The 17,443-nt window shown below is 43.7% G+C and overlaps 1 protein-coding gene across 5 annotated transcripts in view; it reads right to left on the bottom strand.

Annotated features, from left to right (window-relative positions):
* The window catches only part of LATS1 (large tumor suppressor kinase 1), a 39,243-nt gene extending 31,430 nt beyond the window's left edge, over nt 1-7,813 (bottom strand). For 3 of the 5 annotated variants that reach the window (XM_074948601.1, XM_074948600.1, XM_074948596.1), the window contains exon 1: nt 7,122-7,209. The gene's annotated coding sequence lies outside the window, so the exon portion shown is untranslated. Of the gene's footprint in view, nt 1-7,121; nt 7,210-7,727 lie in introns of those variants that run through there. The other 2 variants (XM_074948599.1, XM_074948598.1) reach the window with 2 other exon arrangements.
* Nucleotides 7,814-17,443: the final 9,630 nt, after the last annotated feature.

Raw genomic sequence — 17,443 nt, forward strand, 5'->3', positions numbered from 1 at the left:
ATAAGAGAAAAATGTAAGTAAGTCATTCTTTTTTAAGCTTCCAAATGAATGCCTTACAAAATCAAGTAAAAATAGTCTGCTGTGTACAGGTCTGACATGACAAAAATTGGTATCAAACAAACAAGTTGGGGAAGAAAACAATGGGAGAGGAAGGATGGTGACACTAATAAGGCTGTGAATTAAAAACAACCTACGTAACATACAAACTTTAATGATTCTAGTCATTTATTTTTATAATGTTCGTCATAGATTTTAAGGTCAGAAGGGACCATTAGGATCATCTAATCTGTCATCCCGTGTAACAGAGGCCAAAACTTCATCCAACAAATTCTACACCCAGTCCATAACTTTTGTTAGAACTATAGTATCTCCTTTTAGAAAGATATACAGTCCTGATTTAAATATTGCATGCAATGGAGAATTCACTACGTCCCTAGGTAAATTGTTCCAAGTGTTATAATCTTTCCTCCTCCATCACTTCTTGTCAGGGGGAATGTGATGAAATACTCTTAAATCTTCACAAAAACGTAACTAACAGTAAAATTACTATATTTACAGAAAACTATTTCAGACCTCCTAATTATGGGGTAGGCATATATGTTTCTCTTACAAGCATTACAGCTGAGGGGGGAGAGGAGTGTTAGAAGTGCCAAACACTTGTAGCTCCCACTGCTGTGGATGCTCAGCACCTCTTAAAAACAGGTTAACTAGTTTTTAGTTCTGCAGTAGGATCTTAGCCATTGATTTTACCCACCTTGTGCATAAAACCAAACATTTGCCTGCATTTTTCTCACTAGTGACAGCTTCAGTAGTTTCCTATGCCATTTCCATTCCAGCCCTGTTTTCAGGTGCTCTTAAACTTCTACAAGTGTCATCCCTAAGTTCTCCCATGCCTGGTCATTGTCACAGATTCAGCCATTTGGGGGATGAGGAGAATCGGGGGAGAGGAAGAGAGTCTGAGTAAATAAATCCAAAGAAAGGTTTTCCTATTGTAAAAATATTTTAATTTAAAGTTAACTAACATAAAACTCACTGTGGGTAGAATCATGAAATATGGCATGGAAATAATCTTCAATGGGAGATGCCTTTGAATGTTGTTGTAAAAGTTGTTTTTTTGTTTTGATGGGATTTTGACTCATTAAGGAAACAAATTACACTGTATACACAGAGTAAGCTTTTAAACCAAGCTCATAAGGTGTGCACAGCTAAGGAAGACCATATTGATTAACTTATGTCGTAAAAAGTTTGAGATGGTGGAACAAGACAAGCAGAGGTGTGCAGAAACACAATGGACCTCTGCTTCACTCAGCATGTATCTTATAAAGTAAAACCCGTGCAGGTCCTAAGGCTCCCCAGGACAGGAACTCCATCCTACCAATAATGTAAGGTGCAAGGAATGGGGCATTCTTGTGATGTCTTCCTTTTTCCTTTATAGGCAACCTGAAGAAAAAAAGGGCACAAATCCCCTATTTCTTTATTACATGTTAAGGTGGCCTGAAAGTGCCCCATTGTGACCGCCCAAAAAAGTTTCTGCTTTTTTACCACCTTAGAAATATCAACAATGCCAAACCTTCTCTATATAGTTTTGCTGGATGCTTTCCTTGGAAGACCCAGACACGTGGAAAAGGCACTCTCTCATCCCTAAGTTAAAGGGACAGGATGTAGACAAAAGCCTTTGTCTTTTTTTTTTTTTTTTTAATTACTAAAACCAAGCCAAACAGCTCTTTTAATCTCATTTGCACACAAGCCCAGAACTCCTGGGTTTGCACTGGGGACACAGAACAAGCCCTGCGCTGCAGCCCCACTTGGGGCTAGCTGGCAGCTAAGCCAAGGGGGTGAGAACGCCTCCGCCTGGGGAGCCAGGAGCATCTGCAGTACCTGAGTCTGTCTTTAAGCCTTCCTTGCTGTCACTTTTCAAGGGGAGTGAGGTCTGCCCGGGTGGCCTCCTGACTAACCCTGCTCCATTTCCCTTTAGCAGGCAAAAACTTCCTCACATGCACAAGCCACACGCCTGTGGCACCCTGTGGGTCCAGGCCTCAGGAGGTAGCGGGTGCAACAGGCACAAAAGCAGAAAGATTTCATGTTGAGGCTGCGCCCTGCGGGCAGCCTGCTGGTCTTTTCCTTTGGACTGGAGCCAGCAAAGCAAGGGGCAAGGGCATCACCCAAGCCACAGGTGCATCAAACAGCAGCGGAGGATTCAAAGGCAGCATGGGCAGTCAACCCCAGGCACTGGAGTGCAATACAGAGAGAGGCAGCCCTCCTGCCCCCTGGAGGGCACTTCGCCAGGAATCTTCCTGGGGCTGCCAGACACCAGCTGGGATGACGCACCCCCAAGGCCCAGCAATGAGGGTTAGGGAATGGAGAAGCAAACCTGCCTCTGTGCATTACATTCAGAGGGGACAGCTCTGACTCCACTACAGAGAACGATAGTGCTCCTTCCCCTGGGTTACCTCCCCCTTCTCGGTGCCAGCAGCCCATGGGGGGCCCAGCTTCACGCTCCCAGCAGGCAGCTCCTCCTTATCAGGCATTTGAGTTAAATTGGGATATATAAGTACTTTTAAATAGTCTGCATAACAAATTACTCTCTCTCTCAATCCAGTTTTCACTTTTATGATCTCTCTCATGTCATAAACCTCTAGTTGTTCATGCTATTTTAATACAATATATAATCTTTTTTTTTTGTAGTCTTGTAATGTGCTCTTTTATGCTACTCAGTGAATAAGGCAGAAATCTTCAGGTATATACTTCCAGAGACTGTCAGGCATATATAAAATATTACAAGATGCTATGTGTTAGAATATAAATTGTAAAAAAAAAAATACATGTATAAATAGTATAGGATTATACAAAGAGTTATAATCCCTATAGGCAAGGGGACATAGTTAAGCTCTCCTGTGCAACCATAAACTCTTAAAATCAGGAAATGTAAAAGTTAACTGCAACTTTAACACTAAAAATTTCAAAAAGTCAGAAGTTTAATAAATAAGTAGTTGAAGTGAAATATGATAAAGCAGAAAGTATGCAATGAGTTATTAAAAAGACTGTTGAAAATAATTATGCTTAGATAAATTAGATGCTTAGATTTTTGTTCTTTACTTAGTTTTAGTCTTTATTTTCTATTTCTTTTAATGTGTGAAATGTAACTTCAATGAGAGTGTCTGAATAAAGACGTGTCCCAAAGAAAGGTGAAGGCTAGGGTAACTTATTGCCAATTCTAAGTGGGACTTGTTCTTGCTTGGCCAACATGATGGAGAAGGAAGTTTTTCATCAAGGAAGAAGGTACTCAGAAGGTGTAAACTTATCCAAGACCCCACTCAAAATTATCTTTAAGACTAGATGGCTCAGAAGATTAGTAACAGAACATTTAGGTTACTGATTAGAATTCAGTTGAAGCTGGTAGCACCCAGAAGCAATTATTATCTGACCACTACTACGTAAGCTACTTAAAATGAGTTCGTCAGTCCACACTGCGACAGAGAGACAACCATTACAATTTAATCTGACTACATATTTTCCAAGGAACAATGCCTACTGGAGGGGGACTGTGAGGGGGAAAAAAGTTGCTTTGCACTCTTACGCTTTTCCATAATATTGTTTGGTGCTTAGATATCTAAGGGATAAGCATCTTTTAAATACCTAAGCCAAACAGACTTTCCACCCTTGAAAGGCTCTGTGGTCAAGTGGATAGGGCACTTAACTGGGAGTAAGGAGACTTGGATTCTATTCTGAGAGTTACTTATGTGGCCTTTGACAAACCACTTAACTTTGTGTGTCAATTTTCCCCCATAAAATGGAGATAATTATACTTGCCTTCCTTTGTAAACTGCTTTGAGATCCTCAGACAAGGAATGCTATGTAATAAGTGTTACATATAATTTATTGTTTTCTTGGTGGTTTCAGCAAGACAGTCCAAAGACCAATGGGCTTGAAAACTGAATTTCTTTGAAGCCAAATTGAGTTGGTTCCTCAACTGAGATTGCCCCTCTATATTAGGGAAGTATGAGGAAGCAAGTATTGCCACAGACTGAGATATACCTGTTTTGTGTACAGGGAACCTCAAACCCCAAGGCTGTCAATTCATCACATTTCACAAACAAGAAATTTACACACCCACTTTAAAAGTAAAAAAGGCTTTGCTAGGTGGTCAACACCACTCCCTTCGTCTTGCACATTGAGCCAGGGGACAATAACTTCTCCCTGTACCTGAAGAACTGATGATGGCCCCACTTGCAATTCTGTAAACATTGTCCATCAGTACATTTTCAGCTGCATCTATCTCCACTTCTCAAATGAAGCTGCATCAGTTTGCCCCTTCTTTCCTTTTAAGGAGACAAAAACCAGGATAACAGGTTTCTTACTTTCCAGGCCAAATTCTCAGAATATGTTTATTGGTCCTAGAAATATCTGTACTGATCTGCTATAGTGCTTCTATATCCTGTATTTCACAAAATACTGAAAATATCCAACTTGAGAGCTGGGAAGAGAAAGTCTGATAATTTAGGTAGTTGTAGCTCAATTTGAGAGCGTAAACACTTGCAGCTTCTGACAGTAGCGTGTAAGGCCTTTCAGACTTCACTGGGAAAGGGAACCATTGGAGACGTAAAAATATTATAGTTTAAGGTTTTATAAAACTATCACAAAGTTGTACATAGTTAATATTTCATAACAGCAACAACATTTAAATAGGTTATATAACACCCAATCCCTAAAAACTGTAATTGGAATAAACTGTCATTTCTCCTTCCACGCTTCACTTCTAAACAATTTAACCAGTCCAAATTTCTCAATCGAGACTATCATGTTAGAGATCAATTCTTTACACTTATTTAAAAGCTGAAATTCTTAGTTGTTTTCACATAGTGTACAGAAGTGATCCTAGAAGCTATGAGGACAGTAGCCACTAAAATCACACTGGAATTGGCATGACAGAGAGGTATTAAGGTAATTAGAATAAAGCAATTTTAAAGGTACAGCATCTCATGGAACGCCAGGGCTAGAAATGAATGGGATACTGCATATGAAATTACTTTGCATTACTTTGGCAACATTGAATGTGCATTAGAAAACATAATCCCAACTACACATAAAAAATTATAGGGTCTCAGTTAGCTGTTACCGCACAAGAAAGAGCTCTTGGAGTCATCATGGATAATTCTCTGAAAACACTGTTCAACATACAGCAACAGTCAAAAAAGCTAATATCATCTTCGGAACCATTAGGGAACAGTCAGAAAATACGACAGAAAACATCATAATGCCACTGTATAAATCCATGGTACGCCCACTCCTTGAACATTGCATGCAGTTCTGGTTGCCCCATCTCAAAAAAAAATATATTAGAATTTGAAAAAGTACAGAGAAAAGTAACAAAAATTATTAGGGGGGGTATGGAACAGCTTCCATATGAAGAGAGATTAAAAAGACTGCAACTGTTTAGTTTAGAAGACAGATATATGATAAAGGAAAAAAATCACAAATGGTATGGAGATAGCGAAGAAGGAAGTGTTATTTATCCCTTCACATAACACTGGAACCAGGAGTCACCCAATGAAATAGGCAGCAGGTTTAACACAAACATAAGGAAGTACTATTTCACACAATGCAGTCAACCTGTGGAACTCATTGCCAGGGGATACTGTGAAGGTCAAAAGCATAACTGGGTTAAAAAATAATTAGATAAATTCATGGAGGATAGGTCCATCAATAGCTATTAGCAAGATGGTCAGGGACGTAACTGTCATATTCTGGGTGTCCCTAAGCCTCTGACTGCCAGAAGTTGGGACTGGATGACAAGGGATCAATTGGTAATTGCCCTGTTCCCTTCATTTCCTCTGAAGCCTCTGGCACCAGCCACTGTTGGAAGCCAGGATACTGGGCTACATGGACCATTAATCTGAGCCAGTATGGCCATTCCTATGTTCTCATGATGTCCTCTTCCATACTGTATTACAATGGTTAACAGCTTTTGTTTCTAATCCTAGTGATTTGCAAGATATTGGAACAAGACGGTCACTGATCCCTCAGATCAGCACTGTATTTTGGCATAGACCACAGATTTATAGCAAGTACCAGACCTGGGACCAATTTAGTTTTCAACCTACATACAAAAATTCAGAGCAGCATAAATACCATCTGTCAAAGTATCAGATTCTCCCTTATCTGTGACAGCTGGGTACTTGGAGATGGCACTTGGACTAACGTGAACATCCACCAAATTTAAATCACTATAATGGTGGGATGTTCCTGGGACACCAACAGATAAATAAGTTAAACTAGGTTTCACTTAAATGAAAGTATGCTAGCCAAAGCTGACCTACTTTCATATAACAAATTATTTGACTGCAGAGATTAGTGCCAGTAACAGCTGAAGAGGCCAAATGGGAGCATCATGTACAAGGAATAATCCCTCATCCAGTGTCTCCTCCTCAGCCTGGTGTCATCCCAACCCCATAGTCCTCAAAGATTAATAGATTTGGGTCTCGAATCAGTTGCACACACACGCTTTCAACTACCCGGCCCCTTTCGCCCCTATCTTTATTTTGCAGGAACGAGGGGAAACGTTTCAAAATTTAATCCAGGACTGAAATACACCAAAACTCCAACTGCAGGAGAGGAGCGCCCAGAGAGGAAGAGACCCCAGACCGTACCCACCCCGGGCACAAACTGGATTCCAGTCGGCGCCGCCCGGCCCCTCCCCAGAGCAGCTAAGGCGAGGCGCCGGGGCAGCAGACGGGGAACCTCAGCCGGAGAGATGGATGATGGGTAAATCTCCCCCAGGGGCAAAACGCTCTAGCGGGGCGAAGAGATCTGAGCAGGAGCTGGTGGGGTGGGGGAGAGATGCAGCAGCCGGGCAGAGAGCTGCAAACGGCGTGAGCCAGGCGGGGAGCCGGGAGCAACCCCCCATTGCGGCTCCCGAGGGCAGGGAGGAGCTGTTATTGTCCCCACTCGCTCGCGGGGCAGCGCCCCCCACCGTGCCGAGAGGCGGCGGCCGGGGCCGGCGGGTCACGTTCACGCCCGAGGCGCGGTCCCGACTCGCCTCCAGCCCGGGCACGGGATCCCCCTGGCCGCGCTCCCCTCCCGGGGCAGAGCGGGGCGAGGGCGCTCAGCGGAGCCGGACCTACCTGCGGGGACAAGGCGGCGGCGTCGCCCCGGGCGCACGCCTGTTGCGCGGTGCTGCGTGCGGCGCTGGGCTCCGCCCGTCGGGCGGCGGCGGCGGCGGCGGCGTTCGGGTCCCCGGCGCTGGTGGCGGCTCGTCCCCTCCCCCACCCCCCGTGGGGCTCAGTTCCGGGCCGCCATGTTCTCGGTGGGTCTGGCGCAGGCGGTTTCCCGGATATGGGCAGTTCCCGGCCACCTTTGCGCGTATTCCCTGCTGCTCCCCCCGCCCCCCTGGATTGGAATGTGAGTAGTTCGGAGTCAGCATTCCGGGCCGGGCCGCGAGCGCCTCACGCGCGCCCTCGTCCTGGCTCCGCCCCCGCCCCCCCAGCCCCTCAGGAAAGGCGCCGTTTCTGATTGGCTGATACCTGAGGATCCCGCTCCCCTCCCAGCCGCCCCCACTTCTGAGTGCAGAGTTGTTTGGTGCGTGCAGAATAATCTGATGTAGCCACGCCAGGGCGGCGGCGTTCTTATCAGCGGGGTTCCAGGCAGGAAGGCCTCCAGGGAGCGGAGTCATTTTGCAGTGCTCACCCCTGCGTGTCATGGTTTGTGGCTGCCCACACTGACATAGTCACCTGTCTGTCACACGCCACTGAAATTCCGCTGCGGCGCAAATTCCATGCCTCATACGGAACCGGTTCAGAAGGCTCCATTGCCTTGGTGGTAAATCAAACCCGGGTTGGCATTGAGGGGGTCCGGAGCAAGATAACTAGATGTCACTTTCTCTGCGGACTGTGAAGTTCCTCAAGCGTCCTCTACCGTACATCCATCACCCCACATTCATTCACAGCTGGCAGCACGAGGGCAGACGGCCATATGGTGGATTAAACAAGTCTTTAATGAACAATAGTGAAGTGGCATATTTTGCAGTTTTGTCACGAGCTTTGCTACGCTTTCCTCTCTACCAACACTGGCCGCAGCAATATTGCAGAGCACTGGTAACTGTGGTTAAGGTTAAGATTTTGTCATGGTTATTTTTAGTAAAAGTTACAGACAGGTCTTCATAATACAGAAAAATTAATGGGAGCCATGACTTGTCCTTAGTTAAAGTCATGAATAACAGGGAGTGAGGGGGGGAAACAGCTGGAGCTCCATGGCGGAGACTGAGAGCCCAAGTCCTACTGCAAGGGGGACTGATAGCCCCACTGAAACAGGGGGCACACAGCCCTGGCCACAGCTTGTGGGGGCACACGGCTCCAGCTGAAGCCAAGAGTTAAGGGCGCACAGCCTCAACCAAAGACACAGGACGGGGCACACAGCTTCGGGCCCAGATGCAGGGTTGGGTGTGGGCACACAACCCTGCTCGAGCCCTGACCACAGCTATGGGGGGTGGCGGGAGCACAACCCTGTCTCCAGCCCCAGCTGAAGCCGCTGGTTAGGAACACCCAGGCCCCAGCTCCAGCCACAGCAATGGGCAGGACACAGCCCCAGCTCCTGCCATAGCTGCGAGGAGGGCATATGGCTTTGGCTCCAGCCGAAGCAGACCGGTACAGTTAGAGACTTGTGACCAAATCATATCCTTAACCATGGTAGAAAAGTAGATGTAAATATGCCTGAAATGATAGGTGCAATTAAGTTATACGTTGATCATCTTTGCATGAGACAAGCAAGCCGCTTCACCTCTGAATAACTGAGGGTCAAGGCTGAAGTACCTTAGAGACTAACAAATTTATTTGAGCATATTGTTAGTCTCTAAGGTGCCAGAAGTACTCCTTTTCTTTTTGCGAATACAGACTAACACGGCTTCTACTCTGAAAAGCTGAAGTGTGCAACATATGGGCGTTGGCACCCCATGTCCTTCTGGCCAGTTTCCTGAGCAGATTGTAGCACATTTTGACTTTAGTTGCTGTCTTTGTAAGATGGTAACGATATGTGAAAGTTCTATCCAACGTGATGCCAAGATTGACCGTGTGTGAATCATGCTTTGGTCTCTGACCATTGAGAACTACATTCATCTCTGCCTGCTTTTGCATGATGTAAGTGGAAGGCACTCAACACACTCTTACTTCTACTTGGTATAAGGCATCACCACCAATAATAATCAGCCATAGCTGCCATATCTGCATTCAGAACACTCTCAAGTATGTCAAAGGAGTGATGCAGGCTCTGGGCTGGGGCTGAAGGGGTTGCAATGTGGAAGAGGTCTCTGGGCTGAGCCTGGGGTAGGGGGTTGGGGTGCAGGAGGGCTTGAGGAGTGCAAGCTCTGGGAGGGAGTTTGGGTGCAGGAGGGCACTCCAGACTGGGGAAGTGTTGGGGTGCAGGAGGGGGTACAGGGTACTGGCTTTGAGAGGGGCTCAGGACTGGGGCTTGGGGTGCAGGAGGGGTTTCAGGGTGCTGGCTCCGGGAAGGGGCTCAGGGCTAGGGCATCGCCTCCTGCTGGGCATCACTTACCTCCAGCAGCTCCTGGTCGACAGCGCAGCGTGGCGTGGCTGCTACTAAGGCAGACTTCCTGCTACCCCAGCCCCATGCCGGAAGGGGGCCAACGCATCTCTGCAGCCTCTGTGGGGGGAGGTATGTAGCTCCGTGTGCTGCCCCTCTCTGCAAGCACTGTCCCACAGCTCCCATTGGCCATAGCTCCCCGTTCCCAGCCAATGAGCTGTGCACAGAGGGAGACCCCTGCCCCCTCCCGGGGCCACGCTGGGTCCAGGGCAGGCAGGCAGGCAGCCTCTCTTAGCAGCAACCACACTCAGGGCTATCCCTACCCATATGCTAAGTTGTAGCTGCTCCGCCCCAGCCCCACCTCTTCACACCCCTGCTCCCCCAGCCCCAGCCCCACTCCACCCCTTCCCCAAAAATCCTGCCCTTGCTCCGCCCCCTGCCCCGCCTCTTCCTGCCCCTGCTCCGCCCCCACTCCGCTGAGGACTGCAGCAGGGGGTGGGCCTGCACTCACCAGCAGCGGTAGGTAGAGCGACCCGGCTCCAGCCTGCTCCAATTGGTATGACCAACAGGTCATACATCTAGGAACAAAGAATGTGGGCCATACTTAAAAGGATTTGGGACAGAATCCTGAAATGCAAGACACTGAAAAGGATTGAGATCTTGATGGTGGATCAACTTGGAGGATAACCAACTAAGCAATACTGCAGGCAAAAGGGGGTTGGCTGGATGTATAAATAGGGGAATATAAAATACAAGTAAAAGAAGTGATTGTGACATTGCACACCATATGTTTTATGGAAAAATGTTTATAAGTGTGAATATGATGTAACTGGAATATGCTTCATGCAAAAGGTCTCTTGTAAGATATCATTACAAAGCTTATGATCTACTGAGTGTGTTCATCCTATTTGTATGAATGTATCATTCTTGTATTTGAAGCTAGAAATATGAAGTATTACTCTGAAGTCCTATTGTAATTATTCAAAGTGTGGAACATTAATGGTGGCTTGGAATCTTGATGGCTCCCATTGACTAGGACAATTGTTGTAAATGGCTCTGTTTACTTGCAAGCCTTCCTGTGAGTCAGGCCAGGAAGAATGGAGGCTTGGGGTCTCACAGAACAAGTGCCCATGTCACCTGGTACTGGAATCCATCTTAAACCTGGTGCATTTCCATTTAGGAGAAGGGATGGGGACCCAGAGAGACAAAAGATTCCTGCCTTGTGCCAAAGCTATAGAAGGGGTGGAACAGAACAAAGGGGCTTCTCACTCATGAGAAATCCCCTAGTTACCACCTGAGCTGGAACTAACAAGGACTGTACCGGGGAAAGGATTGGGCCCAGATTAGGAAGGAGTCTAGTCTGTGAAAGAAGCTTATTGGAACATCTTTGAGGCTGAGATTTAACTGAATTCAGTTTCTTAATGTATTAGGCTTAGACTTGTGTGTTTTGTTTTATTATGCTTGGTAAGTTATTTTGTTCTATAACTTGAAACCACTTAAATCCTCCTTTTTATACTTAATAAAATCACTTTTATTAACACAGAGTAAGTGATTAATATCTGGGGGAGCAAATAGCTGTGTATATCTCTCTATCAGTGGTATAGAGGGTGGACAATTTATGAGTTTGCCCTGTATAAGCTTTATACAGAGTAAAACAGATTTATTTGCGGTTTGGATCCCATTGGGAGCTGGGTGTTGGAGACAGGAGTACTTGCTGAGCTGTTTTCAGTTTAGTCTGCAGCTTTGGGGGCGTGGTTCAGACTCTCGATCTGAGTTGCAGCAGGCTAGCATGTCTGGCTCAACAAGACAGGGTTCTGGAGTCCCAAGCCATCTGAGAAAATGGACTCAGAGGTAGTTTCAGCACATCAGGTGACAGTCCCAATGATATTACTTTTGTATACAGCATACGTGAGATTCATAGTGTCTCTGGCCAGAAGGGACCAGTGTAGTCATGTAGTCTGACCTCCTGCATAGCACAGGCCATAGAAATTCCCCCAAATAATTCCTGTTTGAACTAGAACAGATCTTTTAGAAAAATATCCAATTTTTGTTTAAAAGTTGCTAGTGATAGAGAATCTACAACCACCCTTGGTAAATTATTCCAATTTTAATTATCCTCTTTGTTAAAAAATGTACACCAGTGGTTTTCAACTTTTGGTCGATGGACTGCTGCGAGTCCGCAGACAATGTCTAAGATTTCCAAAGGGGTCCGCACCTCCTTTCAAAAATTTTTTAGGAGTCCGCAAGTGAAAAAAGTTTGTAAACCACTGATATATACTTTATTTCCAGTCTGAATTTGTCTACCTTCAACTTCCAATCATTGGGCCTTGTTATTCCTTTCTCTACTAGATTAACAAACCCATTATCAAATGTGTGTCTTCCATGTAAGTACTTGTAAACTGTGATCCAGTCGCATCTTATCCTTTGCTTTCTTAAACTAAACAGATTGAGCGTCTTAGGTGTCATGTAGGGCATGTCTTCCAATCCTTTAAATCAATCATTCTTGGGGCTCTTCTCTGAACCCTCTCCAATCTATCAACATCCTGAATCAACCTACATCTTTAAATTCTGGACACCACAACTGGACACAGTATTCCAGCAGCAACCGCACCAGTGCCAAATACAGAGGTAAAATATCCTCTTTGCTCCTTCTTGAGATTCCCCTTTATGCATCCAAGGATTGCATTAGACCTTTTGGCCACAGCTTCACAGTAGGAGCGCATGGTCAGCTGATTATCACTGCTTCCCAAGACAGTGTCCCATCCTGTAAATATAGCCTACATTCTTAGAAATGTATATATTTACATTTGACTGTACTAAAATATATATTGTTTGTTTACAACCAGCTTACCAAACAATCCAGATTGCTCTGTATCAGTGGCCTGTCCTCTTCGTTATTTACCACTCTCCCAATTTTTTTGTTATCTGCAAATTTTATCAACGATGACTATGTTTTATTTCAGGTTGTGATGGGGTGTACAAACTCCACATAGGGCCAGAAGAGGTTAAAGGTAGCCCTGCCCCTCCAACCTTGTTGAGCATTCTCCAACTGGAGATAGGGTTGAAAAGGGAGCAACCTAGCTCAGAAGGGAGAGGCTTGGGGGAGTGCAGATCTACCAAGAAGGCTCTTGCCCAAAAGAGGCTGGAGAAGCCTCCCGGTATGAACAGCCCAGTTGGGGCTGGGAGTTTGGGTTCCATTTCTCCTTATCTGGGACCAGAAGCTGAGGGAGTGAAGCAGCAGTAGGAAGTGACCCAGGGAAGGTAGCTCAGAGGGACCTATCTGAAGGTCAAATGATGCTGACCGTCTTAGGGCTGTGGATCAGAGCCTGGTGGAATGGGCAGGCCCAGGCTCCCCTACCACTGCCCCATGACCGAGTAGACATTAACCACTTGGCCCCTTGGCCCACCAAGGACCCTATTACACTGGTCATTAAGGACATTAAATAGCGTAGGGTTAAGAATCGATCCCTGCAGGACTCCACTAGAAACACAGCTGCTCAATGATAATTCCACATTTATAACTACATTTTGAGACCTGTCATTTCGCCAATTTTTAATGTGCTTAATTGGCATCATGTAAATTTTATACGGTTCTAGTTCTTTTGTTTTTAATCAAAATGTTGTGCAGTACCAAGGCAAATATGTTGGAGAAGTCTAAGTATATTACATCAACACTGTTCTCTCTAGCAGCTGGATCACTACTGGAATACTGGTTGCAGTTCTGGTTTCCATATTTCAAAAGGGATATTGAAAAATTGGAGAGGTTGCCAGTCATATCTCCTTTTACAGTTACTTAAAGGCAATCAAAAGTTATTCTTAATAGTGATTTATAGGGTGCATCCAACCATCACCTCTTTATAAGAAGGTAAAAATCAAGATCTAGCATGAGGTTAGAAAAATTGAGTACAATACAGAACTTCTCAGATATAATAAATAGGAAATAAGGCCTTTTCCCAAAACCCCTCAAAAAGCAGGTTTCCCAGATCTACAATAAAAAGGTGGTTCAGACAAGTACTGGCTGCACTGCCTGCAGCTCATAAGCTAGATTTTTAAACAAATGCTGCACATCTGTGTCCTACTGAAAAGTTCAAACTGAGGTTTCATTAAGGCTAAAGGATTTCTCTCAGCAGCCTATAAAATACTAATGAACCTAACACAGCGGAACTGTGTAAGCATCATCGCTCTTTGGAATAAAGATTTAAACATTTCAATCAAACCAAAGGCAGTGTTTGAAGCTTTATATTCAAAGCTTCCGGTGCTTCCTAAGGGGACCTGAATTCTTGCCTAAGTCATCTTCATGGCTTCTAACTAAGAAGTATACTGTAGTTATATCCATGAGTAATGCTTTCTCTATCATCTCCAGAGAGCTAGAGACTCCGTTCCATCCTGACAGATGATGATCTAGCTTCAGTTATTTATGCCTTCATCACTTCTTGGCTGACTAAATCAATGTGATAAACCTGGGCATGAAACCTTCATCTGTTAGGAAACTCCAACTAGTACAGAATGCTGCAGTGTATCTCCTCAGCAACAGTGGCTACTACAAACACATCAAACCAATCCCCCCCACCCCGTCTACACTGGCTTCCCATTCAATTCTGAATCAAGTTCAAGGTCTCAATCCTTATTTTCAAGGACTTGGACCAGGAGATATAAGACATCACTTAAAACTCCAAGATGAAGACCACTGTTGACAGCTTTCAGAGTAACAGCTGTCTACACTCCTCTGGCACAATGGAACTCTTTATAATTAACATAACCTATGAGAGGCAGAACTTTCTTGGAGGCCAGTCTGAGACTGTAGAGTTCACTCCCCCATGAACTGAGGGCTATCACTAACCTCACCACCACTTTCTTCAATGGCAAGGCAAATTTGACATTGCCTTCTCTAATAAATATAAAGCAACATGAATAATTACAAAAAAATCCTACCAAAACAAGGTTATTACATGGGGGGCGGGGGTGGGCACAAGCTGTCAGCCTCCACCCCAAACCCAACTTTGCCACCAACATTTATAATAGTGTTAAATATATTAAAAAGTGTTTTTAATTTATAAGGGGGGGGTCACACTCAGTGGCTTGCTACATGAAAGGGGTTACCAGTGTAAAAGTTTGAGAACCACTGGTATAGATAGCATTGACCAATATAGAACAGGAGATGCTGAAAAGTGAGGTTTTTAAAAAACACCTTAAAAAGTCATTATGAATCTATTCTTTATCAAATATTTAGCTACATAAATGTATAACTAGGGTTTTCTGGTCTTTTTCCTGGAATTTGGCAGTTAGATTATGACTCCTTTTCAACCTATTGATTTTAGATTTTATCTGTTAATTTTTTTTCAAAGCATTTTTAGTCCAATGTTTCCTTCCTGTTATACAATCAAAGGATGCTGTCTTGCTTCTAACAAATGTATATGCTACAGTTCCTTCCCTCTCTATTATTAAGTCCTTCCATCTCTAGATTGTCTTCCATTTTGTTGAGAAATCAACAAGCAAATGTCAAAGAAACCCCCTAAAATTTCAAACTAGCTAAAATCAGTCATTTGCTGAAATGAAATATAGTCTTTTACTGTTGGCTGTACCAGGACAGGGAAGAGAGGTAGCCTTGAATGTTTATTCCTCTCATATATGTAAATACTTGCTTTAATTCCATTTTTAAGTTCTCACCGACACCAAAACACAAAGTAAGATCTCTCTTTCACATTGGGAGGTATTTGTAAATCAGTAAGTATGCTATTTATAAAAAAAAAATCAGAATGACAGTTCACTTTTCCGTTGATCAAAACCTAAAAGTTTTCTTCCCACGTGTATTGGACCCTAATTTGGTGGAAGTAACATTTAACCATGATCAAATCCAAGAACCATATTAATCACCATTCCCACAAATGGCATTGAAAAGGCCAGGGTCCAGAGACTGGTATCTTTAAGAGATTTGATCGCCTGTCTTGTTTTGCAAAAGAAAGAAAAGGTTGACTTTTGATAATAAAACTACTAATATTGAACCTAACCGGTTTTGTATTGGAATCTCATTTGTTTTAACTAGGTTAATGTCAGAAGACTTGGGCGGGGGGGGGGGGGGGGAGGAGGAGGAAGAGCTGAATCACACCAGATTTGATCAAGTGGTCTCTTTTCATTCCCTTGTGTGAAGGGAATTGGGATAAGAAAGGGACTGGAAGAGGTGACAAAGTATGAGCTCTGGAAGATGTTAAGTGTCCTGGGGGAGAAGGGACTAAAAACAAAAAAACTAAACCTTTTGACTCAGTTATTAAATGTATCCTAATTAAGACATTTTGTACAAATAAAAGGTAGTTACTTTGAACACAAGTTTGAGCTTAACTTGTGAGGTTTGTTTTGTTGCCAAAACTCTTCAATAGAGTTATTTGCAATTCACTAAATCCTATCTATTATGAATTTAGAGTAGCTTTGTGACTTGATGGTATATGCAACTTAACATCTAACATAACATCAAAAGTCAAAATCAAAGTACATTTCTTTACCATAGATCATTTAGTCACGCTCACCTTCCAACAGTGAGAAGGGGAAAAGATGTAAAGATCCTTGGAAAAGTGGCTGAGCCAGGGCAGTAATATCCATGGGCTCCCATTTTGCTGACACACAGTCCCAGGTGATCACACGCTACCACTGTAATTACCACTTTCTGGGCCCAAAGATACAAATTCTCTTTCCCCCCCCTCACTGATGGTAACCTAAATCTCACCTCCCAAAGCCAGTCTGAATCCCCCCCACCCCCGTGATCATTCATGATAATTGGAAGTATGAGGCTGTTTAGGTGAGAATTCATATTTTTGTTGATGGTTCAGTCTACCATCTGTGGCAAGTAGGTTAAAGCACAGAAAATGTACTTCATCACTACAATGCATAGGAAAATAACGGATTTTAAAGTGGTTTAAGCATGTTCTGTTCTTTACAGGTGACCAGCAAATTATTTTTGAAATATTAAAGATATTTGTCCTTTATTTATTTATGTATGAAGGCAGCCTGGCAAACATTTTTTAAAATTAGTTTGGCTTTTTTTAACCTTGGAAATATCAAGCGGCATTAAGAAAGTTATTGGGAGCACTGACCACCTTAATTGTAGGGGCTAGGGTATTGAGTCTAAGACTTCTATTCAAATTATCATTTAAGTTAAATTGTTCTTTTCTGGGGTAAAAAGTTTTGAAAGGTGAATAGAAAATCCTTTTCCCTTCTTGCTGATATTCTCTTCACCATTTCACTTGTTCTCCAGGCATCAGAGATTTCCAGCTTCGACAGAACCTGAATTCCCATTTTAAGAGAAACAGGCAGAATTTAAAAAACAAAACAAACACTGCCCCCCAAACCCATCTTTCAGCACTTCTTACATCATAGAGAGAACCGAAGAGAACACATCCTCCCCCCACACCCCCTTCTGTAGGTCACTTTTAAAGAACAGAAAAAGAATGTGCCTTACAGCTTTGCAAGTCAGATCTTTCCTATGTCAAGATGGCAGCTTCTTTTTTAATTAGAATTTAGACATTTAATTTTTTAAGTGATGTATTCTCTCTCCTGTTACGTAGAATACACTCCAGTTTTCCTGTGGTTATTTGGTAGCAGAGAAGCTTACCCTTACACTATGGTCTCTGTCTGGATTCTAGATTGGTGGTCTTGTCCACCGTTGGGATTTATGAAGATTCATAGCATAGACATACCAAACCAACAAATTGTTTCAACTAATACAAGTACATCTTTTGGAGTAAACTACAACAGCACAAATTATGGTTTATAATGTGCTATTATGTATAAGTTAGGGGTTTGCACCAGTATATAGCTACAGTGATGTAGATATACTGGTTCAAGAAGAAATATACACAGAGCGTAGACAGGACCAACCCTTCAAGAGACATCACCATTTTGAGGTAGCAACACCTAACAT

The sequence above is a fragment of the Natator depressus genome, chromosome 3, assembly GCF_965152275.1.
Source record: "Natator depressus isolate rNatDep1 chromosome 3, rNatDep2.hap1, whole genome shotgun sequence".
Lineage (NCBI taxonomy): Eukaryota > Metazoa > Chordata > Testudines > Cheloniidae > Natator > Natator depressus.